The 12,126-nt window shown below is 45.8% G+C and overlaps 2 protein-coding genes across 2 annotated transcripts in view; one reads left to right on the forward strand and one right to left on the reverse strand.

The window, feature by feature from the left end:
- Positions 1-12,126, reverse strand: part of LOC139329877 (mitochondrial adenyl nucleotide antiporter SLC25A24-like) — a 378,717-nt gene that overhangs the window by 244,102 nt on the left and 122,489 nt on the right. The window lies entirely within an intron of this gene.
- The window catches only part of LOC139329891 (EEIG family member 2-like), a 354,478-nt gene that overhangs the window by 231,955 nt on the left and 110,397 nt on the right, over positions 1-12,126 (forward strand). The window lies entirely within an intron of this gene.

Consider the following 12,126-nt stretch of genomic DNA (forward strand, 5'->3'; position numbering starts at 1 on the left):
GATATTTATCTCTTAGGGTCCTAATTTCCATCATCTTTTTTGCCCTTCCTCTCTCTCCTCCTCTTCATGTTCTCCACACACATTCTCCGATCAGCTTGTTTTTCCCCAGCTGCAAATCACCAACACTTCAGTTACATCATTCACTCACTGTAAAATATACATAAACCAGAATGTGACAGACACTCAATTGAAAACAATACAAAGTAAATCTATTTAAAATAAAAGCAGAATACAATCATTTGCAAATGAACTGTGTTTACCAACAACGGCTTTCGGAAGTGTTCCTGAGCCCATGTAGTAACATTCTTTATACAATCATGTGTTCACAAAGTGGTGAACCTCTCTCCATCCTTGCTTGTGATCGACTGAGCCTTTCCAGGATGCCCCTTTCATACCCAATCATGATCAATGATGAACCTGTAGAATGTTACAAATTGGTGTATTTGGAGCATTAGCAAGTTATGACATTATGTTTCATGTTTTGCGCAGTGGCACTGTGGTAGTCCTGCAACAACAGTGACAACACCCACATTCTTCTTATAAGCTGAGTTACCACAACTTCCATAAAATAAAACTTTAGGCTACTCGTTGAACTGATAACATTATTTTTAAAAGAGATGTCAGATTAAACTAGGGAATAAAGACACACCATTGTGGGTCAGTGTTAACATAAATGTGTATAAACAGTTTTTCCAGTAAGTGTTTCAGTGGTGAAGTATTCTGTTTCTACTCAATAGCCTATTAATTACTAACTACTAATATTTTTAATATCAGAATTCATGATCTGGAAAGCAACGAACAATTATGAGGTGCACATTTTAATTTTTCAACAGTTAAGACATACTGTATAGGCCAACTTTGAAAGAAGGTGCCAGAGTGTATTTTAAAAAAAGCATCAAAATAGAGCTTGTTTGAAAAAAAAAAAAAAATCCTTGGAGGATTTCTTCAAATCCTATAAACGCTGCTGACCATTTGTAAAAAACCTGAACATCTGGACTACTAAAACATGCAAAAGACACTGACTTATTGGAGAGAGGTCAAGGATCCAGTGGGATAGAGTCAGGACCAGGCTGTGGTGCACTTTTAGACTACCCTGACGGGGTGTAATCAGAATCAGAATTCCTTTATTGATCCCCGAGGGGAAACTGTTTTTTGTACAGTGCTCCACACAAAACAGAATTACAGATTAGAATAAAAAAGAGAGAAAGAACAAGAAGGAATAAATATAAAGGCAATATTAAGAAACAGAATATTAATACTAAAGATATATGTAAATAAGAAATATACAACACAAATTAAGAAATATACAACACAAAATATGCAACACAATGAAATGTACAGTAATAAAAATAAGTAATATACTGAGTATATTGGATGTGCAAAAAAAAATGTGCAAAATGGAATCAGATGTCCATCCATCCATCCATTATCTATACCGCCTATCCCTTTCGGGGTTGTGGGGGGCTGGATCCTATCCCAGCTACAATGGGCGAGAGGCGGGGTACACCCTGAACTGGTCGCCAGCCGATTGCAGGGCCGGAATCAGATGTGCAAAGTGAAATTGTAAAATATTCAACAGAACAGACCAGACAGTGACAGTGAAGTCCAAGGGCCATTCAGAGGGAGGAGTTGTACAGGTTAATGGCCACAGGTAGGAATGATTTCCTGTATCGTTCAGTCCTCAGTTTTGGTGGTATTAGTCTCTTACTGAACGTACTCCTGTGCCTGGCCAGCACATCATGAAGTGGGTGTGAGACATTGTCCATGATAGTCCTTAGCTTATTCGGCCCCAGTGTTGCTGACCACTCTGTCCGACACACAGTGTTGCAGGCGCACATACTGTTTTCTGCCAGTCAGGTAGTCCACAATCCAGGACACCAGGGGGGCGTCCACCTGCATCGCTGTCAGCTTGTCACCCAGTAGAGCTGGACGAATGGTGTTGAATGCACTGGAGAAGTCAAAAAACATGACTCTCACAGTGCTCGCCGGCTTGTCCAGGTGGGCGTAGACACGGTTGAGCAGGTAGATGATGGCGTCCTCAACTCCAAGTCGGGGCTGATAGGCGAACTGGAGGGGGTCCAACAGTGGCTTGACCAGGGGCCGGAGCTGTTCCAGGACGAGTCTCTCCAGAGTCTTCATAATGTGGGAGGTCAATGCCACAGGTCTGTAATCCTTTGAGTCCCTGGGCCGTGATGTCTTTGGCACAGGAACGAGGCACGACGTCTTCCACAGCATGGGGACCCCCTGGAGACTTAGGCTCATATTGAAGATATGTTGAATAACTCCACACAGCTGGGGGGCACAGGCTTTGAGCACCCTGGGGCTGACACAATCAGGGCCTGGAGCTTTGTTAGAGTGGAGTCTCATCAGCTGTCTTCTCACCTGGTCAGCAGTGAAGCATACTGTGGAGGTGACAGGTGGGGGAGGTGTGGTGTAATCCTCAAATTGGTGAGTGAGGATAGTCTGGCAGTTTGAGGAGGTGTGAAGAGGGCTCACACAGGAAGATGGGGGGGGGGGGGGGGTGAGAAGGAGGAGAAGGAGGAGAAGGAGGAGGGGGAGAAGGAGAAGGAGAAGGAGGGGGGGAGAGGGGAGTGGTTGATGATGGTCGTCCAGGACATACAGCAGCGGAGTCAGAGGCAGCATGAGCCAGCATGAGCTAAATGTTAATGAAATAACTTGCAAGCATAATAATAAAACTTAACTGCAACAGTACAAAATAATATTATGCACCATGACTATGATGTTGACTATGATGATACTACAAAGTATCATACAACCTGGCTGCACCACATTAATGAGAGACAAACTAAAATAAATCAAGATTGTATTTTGTGCAGTAACTTAGGTTTTGTAATATTTGGTTATACAGATATATTCGATATATTAGTGTTTTGCTGTTGCATACTTTGTGTAGTACATTGCAGTCAATTGTATTATATAGCCAATATTAAAAATCGCAAAATTGCCTGAAGGGCCTTTACAATGTGTACAGCACACAACACCCTTTATCCTGTAGGTCATTGATTCAGATAAGGAATTAAGGTTTCACAGGACAGGTGACAGACTGTGAGTGTCCGTACATGTTAACATTGAATAAGATGTCAGATAAATGTTGCCAGTGTAAACTGAAGTGGTCATACCTGCATATGCACAGATACGAATGCATGCAAAAGCATATTCATTACATAAATAATGTATGGTATTGATCAAGGGCTGCGGTAAAATTCCCGATTGTATTAAAGTAAATTTTGGAGCTTGTTTAATTTCTGTAAATTTTGTTCCAGGCTCCTTTAATGTTGTGTTTATTTTTGTAAAATGATTTCAGATTAGAGTTACTTTCCTGATAATTGTAGTGTAAATTGCTCAAATGGGTAAATCATTTTACCACCCCACCCTTTAAAAGTGTGTGTGCATGTCGGAAACTGAGGAGGAGAGAGACAGAAGGACAGAGACTCGGAACATGTTTGTGTAGGCAGTGCTTTTGCATGACTTCTTCTGTGTGTGTGTGTGTGTGTGTGTGTGTGTGTGTGTGTGTGTGTGTGTGTGTGTGTGTGTGTGTGTGTGTGTGTGTGTGTGTGTGTGTGTGTGATTTTATGTAACACTTGTCTTTTCAGTGGCAAGGATTATCTGTCCTCTCCCAGGCTGCCTCCTCCACACTCTCAGCTCCTTGCAGATAATATCTTCCCCTTCAGATTGCAAAAAGATAGACGTTCTCCACTCTCTCTTCATTCTGTTTGCTCTAATACTTGTCACATACCATCTTCCATATGGTTTTATATACAAACAAAAAAAGGTACAAATGCAAATCGTGTGTGCTTTATGTTGGGTGATTTGTAAATATTGCACATGCAAGACAGATAAGGGACACTGAAAAAAAAAAAACAATTTGCTTGCTGTTCATTACCAGAAAGAACATTCATGTTGTGATTTTCATGTCCCTGTACACTGTAGATCCTCCTGTGCACACATGCCACACACTGGTGACACTTCAAGTGAAAGTCTTTAATGAACATTATTCTTTACATTGATGACATGGAGACTAGATATTTCGTTCAAAAAACAATTCAATTTCTGCATGTTGTTTGCAATAAATCTAAACATTTATGTAAAATAATTTACGATAGTGCCTTTTTACGTTGCAGCATGCAGCTATGTCAGAATGTAAAGCATCTGTTGAGGTCTGTGCTTCCAGCAGAATACACAGCATGAGACCACATCATAATCTAATCTAATGTTTTACAACATCGGTTTAATTGATTTTTGAAAATAGATGCTTATCCTAAATTTGATAAAAACAACACATTTCACACAAGTTGGTACAGGAGCGAGAAAAGACTGGGAGAATCGTGGAATGCTCCAAAAACACCTGTTTGCAACATTCCACAGGTAAACAGGTTCATTGGTAACAGGTGATAATATCATGATTTGGTATGAAAGGGGCTTCATCGAAAGGCTCAGTCATTCACATGCAAGGATGGAGTGAGGTTCACCACTTTGAGAAACACTTGATTGCATGTATGATATTACTTCATGGGTTCAGGAACACTTTGTAAAACCGGTGAATAGTTGCAAATGATAACGTTGTGTTTTTTTTTTAAGGATTTCCACAGCATTCCATGTACATATGTGTGTGTATGTGTGTGTGTGTGTGCGCGCGCACACATGCGCGCACATGCGCGCACATGCCTGTGTGTATCCATATACACACACCATGCTCTGGGTGAATATTAGATTTTTATTAGCTCCATAGTGTCTGTTAATTCTTGATAAACCCATCCATCCATCCATTTTCTATACCGCCTATCCCTTTAGGGGTTGCGGGGGGGCTGGAGCCTATCCCAGCTGTCAGCAGGTGAGAGGCGGGGTACACCCTGGACCGGTCGCCAGTTGATCGCAGGGCAACACACTAGACAAACAGCCATTCACGCTCACACTCACACCTAGGCGCAATTTTACAGTCACCAATTAACCTAATGAGCATGTTTTTGGTCTGTGGGAGGAAGCCGGAGTGCACGGAGAGAACCCACGCAAGCACGGGAAGAACATGCAAACTTCAGAAAGGCCCTGCCCAGGGATCGAACCGGCACGCGCACTACCTGCTGCGACACCGTGCCGCCCTCTTGATAAACCTTTTCTGAAAAGTTCACAACTTCTCAAATCATGACACTCAGCTGGTCCTCAGCTGGACTTGGAGGAGCAACAGTAGCCTCTGCAAATATGTACAGTTCTTTATGTTTACTTTTCATGTCCTGAAACCACATTTTTGCACACTCACCAGTATAGTCAGTTGTCATAGCAGTCTTTTGATCTTGACAAGTTGGAAAATCCACAAAGTTACCCTCACCCAGCTGCACTTGCCAGAGTCAGGTCTGCTTCGCCGATGGGACGAGGCAGCACAGACTTTGGTATTTTTGTGAACTGTGCTGCTGGCGCAACTACTCCCCCTTCTCATCTCAGTCCCACCCAGCGGCGCAACTCGGAAGGAGGGAGGGGAGAACGTGTGGAGTGGGTTTGACATAGCCAAGACCAATCTTCACCAATCACACCAGCTCCTCGCCTCACCTGGTGAGGAGCATGGCAAGTTTCAAGGATGACTGAGTCCGCGCAGGAAACTGTCATGACACCCAAACTTCTCCCAGGAGGGAACTGACGTTCTGGTCCGGGAAGTCCAGGCTCGCAGTGGCGGGATCTACGGCCTCACAAAATTTATTTCAATACTGTCTATCTGTTTAGTGTGGAAAGTTATTGATTGTCAGATGTTTTTTGAACTGATGTAACCGCAAATACTCACTTAATGACAAAGCTGGCCAGCGAGGCGCTCCCTCCTCTCCCGTGCTCTCTGCTGCTTTCCCAGTTAACACGGCATATGCAGTTCAGCCTCTCTCCATCTTAAGTCCCTTAATGTGTCCTCCATGAGTTCATAGTGACATCCACGTCATACAGCCATGTTGTGTTAATTGCAACATGACATGAAAAATGCACCATGGTCCAGAAATCTAAAACGCATTTTGAGAATCCCAAATGTGCATTCGATGACTGACTGAGCACTGCTGAAAACACAGTTAAAACCACGCTGCCGCCCTGTTGAAGGTGTGATGTATGGTGTCATCAACTACGTTTTCAGTGGATAGCCATTATCACCTAGCAGCCACCCATCCAGAGGGGTGTCCCCCTGAAAGACTGTAGGGATGCTAGAATTCGCCAGGATGAACGAGTCATATGCTGACCCAGGGAAATTGGCATACATGTTTGTCACCAGGCAATTTGAGTCACAGATCACCTGGATATTGATGGAATGGACCCCTCTTTGGTTCACATAAATGTGGGCTTGGGTCTCTGGGGTGTTGCAGGGAAAATGATGTGTAGACTGGAGGAAACTGCATGTATAGCCGAGCAGACAGTGGACTGACTGATCGCCACCACCGAGGCACGATATGCCACCCAGTGGCGAAGAAGGTCAGAGCCGCTGTCACCCTTACCACGACCAGGACAGCACAGCTGGGGTGCGCATCAGAGGCCACGATGCACGCTACCACGTCGACGACCTCCCTTGGCAGATGTGATTTATTCCTGTGACATGCAAAAGAGTAGATGATTAAAGATGCAATGATGTACTCCATCTTTGTAGATAACGTTAAGTATTACAAGGATAACATTTGTATTTGGAATGAAATCATGTGGGTAATAGCAGACAACGATCATCCCTTACATTTTTTCCGTGTGTCTGTCTCTCTCTGTCTCTCGAGTGCTCTGAGATAGATGCAGTATATATGCTCTGTAGGATGCCACGGCTGTTTCTGGTGACGTTAATTGATTAGTTTGCATCCCTGTTTCACCTGTGTACATTTGGTCAGGTTGAGTGACCGTTACGTGTGCCGAACGCACTTGCGCTGTGGTCAGATGAGTTTCTAATCAAAATATATAAATTTAGTGTTATGCCCCAGATTAGGGGAACCAGGACACAACACAAAAGGGCTCCCCTCTTCCTCCCAGCTCCTAAGAAAGGCCAGTCACAACTTTCTGCAATCTAACAAGGTTTTTATTTATTTAATCAAGTAGCAATGGCGTCGGGAAGGGCATGGCCAAAATAACAAACAAAAGACTTCCATTTTGTTGAATCTTAAAAAAATAAAATACAAAACTCTAATCCTCCCTAACCAAAACAGGAGAAAAATCAAGTAAACCTAAACGGCTTCCCTCCCCTACAGCTACTATAAGACTCACCTCGTTAGGATAATACTAATATTATATTAATAATATTTACAATAATCACAGTTGACGAACACACACAATCTCAGCCACCGGCCACAGCGGCAGCAACACCATCTGACACAGCCGTCTCTTGGAAGCGGAAGGATAAGCAGGAGAGGGAGACGGTCCACCAACCTCCCCCTTAAGTAGCAGCACTGACCAATCACGCCTCCCAACCTGTAATAAGGGCAGAGAGAGCAGAACACACACACATGCACACACACACATACCCTCTTGTGCCCAGGATGACACACAGCATCCAGGATACACCAAACAAATGCAACAAATCATAACAATCATAACATTAGGTCTGACTGTATGTGCTGCTGGATAGTTGCATTGAATCATGGCTGTTCCTAATTATTGATCGCAGTGAATTGCCAGACACTGTGGAAACCTGCCCATGACGTATTGGTGACCTAGGCGTATGACTCCACTGGTTTACGAAAATCCACTTGCCCAGCAGTGACCAGGACTGGGGTGGCGAGCTTTCAGCGCACTTTTATGCCAGCGGCAGGGACGAAAATAGAGCCCAGTGTGTTTCCCTTTGTCTTGGTCGCATCATCCCCTTATGTGTGGCTTTCTTTGTTCCCTGAGATTTCTTGTGAGTATTCCTAGTCAATTCCTAGTTATTGCAAGCCAACAATAATCCAAACTAAATGGGGTGTGGTTCAGTAATATCAGTAGTGTTCATGTGGTTGCATGGATGTGATGTTGTGATGGGTGTTGTGCAGTAAAGTAAACTAAAGTTTAACCAAACCAAGAAGGTGCAAGCGTGGTCAGGATCTGAGAGAGAGAGACACGCACACACAGGCAAGAAGCTGGGCCTTTTTTTATCCTGTGGAGCACTGAGCCCGGGTGCTCCAACAACCACAATCAGGTCCTCCTGGTCGCCACTGCAATCAGCTCCCACCTCAGAGACAACACAATTAGTCACACCACACAAACATACAGGAGCTGTCACATAAGACAGCTGGAGATGCTGCACCTGGGCAAGGCTGCTGGCCCTGACGGCATTAGTTCCAGAGTCCTGAGGACTTGTGCCAGCCAGCTGTCTGTGATCCTGGGACACCTCTTCAACCTGAGCCTGAGCCTGCAGAGAGTTCCGGTGCTGTGGAAGACATCCTGCATGGTTCCTGTTCCAAAGAAGAAATCTCCATCTGGCCCCAAAGACTACCGACCCGTTGCCCTTATATTGCTTATGATGAAGGTGCTGGAGAGGGTCCTGGCCCACCTCCAAACACAAATCATCACTCGACCCTCTACAACCCCATCTAGGTGTGGATGACCATCATACACCTGCTGCAGCATGCTCACTCCCACCTGGATTGTAGCGGCAACACAGTGAGGATCACTTTCTTTGATTTCTCCAGTGCAGTTAATATCATTCAGCCACTGCTCTTGGGTGAGAAACTGCGAGTGATGGGAGTCGACGCGCCCACAATCTCCTGGATTACGGATTACCTGACAGACAGACTATAGTTTGTCCGACTGGGCAATGTTCTGTCTGAGATCGTGGAAAGTAGTACAGGTATGACGCCAAGGCAGGACTCAAAAGCAGAGTGGAAATAATAAGACAGTTTATTTCACAAAGCACCAACAGAAAACTCTCAGAGGCTGGATTCAGTGCGCTGCTGAGGAAGAACAGTCTGCGCTGGAGGGAAACTTGAACAGCGGAAACACAAAACTCCAAAAAACTGGGAAGGCGCATAGGCCGGCGATGACAGGAAACAAGGCTGAAGGAAAACACTCAGCTGAAACAAAAAACTCTGTTAGGGGAAAAATGCACACAGGCAGACAAAATAACACGTACTGGAGGAAAAAACAACTCGACAGCACTGAAGAACAAAAAATCACCATCAGAGAAAAACAGGCACTCAGGCAAAACAAAACACACTCGAGAACTGAACAAAGGCTTAACTCAGTGGCGGGAGATACGTGGCAGGGACCAGAGACCATCAACCATACGAGACTCACATGGGGAAGAACCATAATCTTCTGGCACCTGAGAGTGAGAGAAGGGCGCTTAAGAGAGGGAGCTCTGATCAGTGAAAATTAATTGCAGGTGCATCTGGCTGCTGCTTAGTCTCAGGTGAGGTCAGCCCCGCCCCTGCCACGTACCAGCCCTGGAGAGACACAAAACCAAAAACATAATCAAAGCAAAAAACCCAGCCATAACAACAGGGGCACCACAGGGGACTGTTCTGTCTCATTTTCTCTTCACCTTGTACACCTCAGACTTTTAGTACAACTCTTCATCGTGGCACCTACAGAAGTTTGCGGATGACTCAATGGTGGTGGGGCATATAAAGGATGGAAGATAAGGGGGAATACAGAGCAGTGGTGGATGATTTTTTGGAATGGTCTCGTAGAAATCACCAGGGGCCGTATTCACAAAGCTTCTTAGCGTCCTCTACGAGAGCTCCTAACTTAGCCTTAAAATTCCGAGCAAGGAAACTTATGTGACCCAACTCAGGGTGAGGAGGGAGAGATAGAGACCGGCTATGTAACCACGGTGGTCAGTAGCAACCTCAACTACCTGAGCTTTGACACCATACAAAGATTCACGGAGCCTGAAGACGTGCATTCAGCTCAAACAAGATTTATTAATTAAAAGCTTGGTATAAAACACAAAGGCTGGGTGGAAAAGAAAGGACAGTTAGTCAAGAAAAAAAACAACAACTTTATTTTGCAACACTATCCCAAATAATTCTAAAACACTTAAAAAACGAGTAGGCAGAGTAGTAGAGAGACTAGGCAGGGTACTTACCATGGGGAGATTCTACAAACAGCCCCAACCAAACCACCACATGCGCACTGCAAGACACAGCAAACACTACAATGGTAACTAAATACACCCCAACACAATCAGGCCCTTTAACAGTCCAAATAATCGAGCGTAAAAGGCTACTTAAAACAGTCCAATAAAATCTTGCTGCCCAACAATGAGAGCCCAAGTGGTAGTCCCAACACACAGGCAACAACACCCAGTAAAGATAACTCTAGCAGGTAATACAGCGCAGTACAGATGATTCTGGTAGACAAAACAGCAGTCTGGCACTATTTGGGAAGGGGAAATGACAAGTCAGTAAGAAAAAATGATATAAATACCTTAGAGGGGATTAACCCTCCTATCTTAGCAATTCAGTTTACCTCGGACAATTTGGGGCCCTGCATGCAGTCAGCACTGGACAAGATTGACTGGCTCTCTGCAGCACAAATCGGACAGATGCTAACCCTCTTCTCCTAAAAGTGTTAGTTAATACATGAGACTACATATAATATAACAAATGCATTCCTCTCTCCCCAAATCCCCCATACCTGCACACCAGGGAAACTGCCACACCATTCACCCAGCTTCAGACAGACAGAGAGAGGGACTAATTAGTTGCACCTGTGTTTATAAAAGCAGGAAGCTTTCAGCCCCACCCACAAGGGGTGGTGCTCCCAATCCAGCCCGATCCCCAGGTAGTGGCCCTCACACTTAGCTTAAGAGTGAGGATGTGTCAGGATGTGTCTGAGAGCAACTCTGAGCAAGGAGGGTACAGAAACTTTTATCTTAGTGAGGAGGTGTGGCTGACCCCATTGCTAGGCATGACACAGTCTTCTAAAAGCTGTGATTGGTTGTTACAAAAAGGGGGAAAAAAAAAAAAAAAAAAAAAAGCGCTCTAATAATGAATGGACAGTAAAATCAACCACTGGACTTTCGACTTTGTAGTCGTATCATCTGACCTTCGGCGGTATGTCTTGGACACTCGGGTAAAGAGAGGGGCTGAGCTGTCAACTGATCACCACCTGGTGGTGAGTTGGATTCGCTGGCAGGGGAAGAAGCGGGACAGACTTGGCAGACCCAAACGTACCGTGAGGGTCTGTTGGGAACGTCTGGCGGAACCCGCTGTCAGGGAAGTTTTCAACTCCCACCTCCGGGAGAGCTTCAACCAGATCCCGAGGGAGGTTGGAGACATTGAGTCCGAATGGACCATGTTCTCCACTTCCATTGTTGATGCAGCCGTCCATAGCTGTGGCCGTAAAGTCGGCGGTGCCTGTCGTGGCGGCAACCCCCGAACCCGGTGGTGGACACCGGAAGTAAGGGATGCCGTCAAGCTGAAGAAGGAGTCCTATCGGGCCTGGTTGGCTCATAGGACTCCTGAGGCAGCTGATGGGTACCGGCGGACCAAGCATGCGGCAGCTCGGGCGGTTGTAGAAGCAAAAACTCGGGTCTGGGAGGAGTTCGGGGAGGCCATGGAGGAGGACTACCGGTCGGCCTCGAGGAAATTCTGGCAAACCGTTCGGCGCCTCAGGAGGGGGAAGCAGCTTTCTGCCAACACTGTTTACAGTGGAGGTGGGGAGCTGTTGACCTCGACTAGGGATATTGTCGGGCGGTGGAAGGAATACTTCGAGGATCTCCTCAATCCCTCTGTCATGTCTTCCGTAGAGGAAGCAGAGACTGGGGACTTGGAGGTCGATTCATTCATCACCGGGGCTGAAGTCACTGAGGCAGTTCGCAAGCTCCTCGGTGGCAAAGCGCCGGGGGTGGATGAGATCCGCCCTGAGTACCTCAAGTCTCTGGATGTTGTAGGACTGTCTTGGTTGACACGCCTCTGCAGCATCGCGTGGCAGACGGGGACAGTGCCTCTGGACTGGCAGACTGGGGTGGTGGTCCCTCTTTTTAAAAAGGGGGACCGGAGGGTGTGTTCCAACTATCACACTCCTCAGCCTCCCTGGTAAAGTCTATTCCAGGGTACTGGAGAGGAGAATCCGGCCGATAGTCGAACCCCGGATTCAAGAGGAACAATGCGGTTTTCGTCCTGGCCGTGGAACACTGGACCAGCTCTATACCCTCCACAGGGTGCTTGAGGGTTCATGGGAGTTTGC

The sequence above is a fragment of the Chaetodon trifascialis genome, chromosome 4, assembly GCF_039877785.1.
Source record: "Chaetodon trifascialis isolate fChaTrf1 chromosome 4, fChaTrf1.hap1, whole genome shotgun sequence".
NCBI lineage: Eukaryota > Metazoa > Chordata > Actinopteri > Chaetodontiformes > Chaetodontidae > Chaetodon > Chaetodon trifascialis.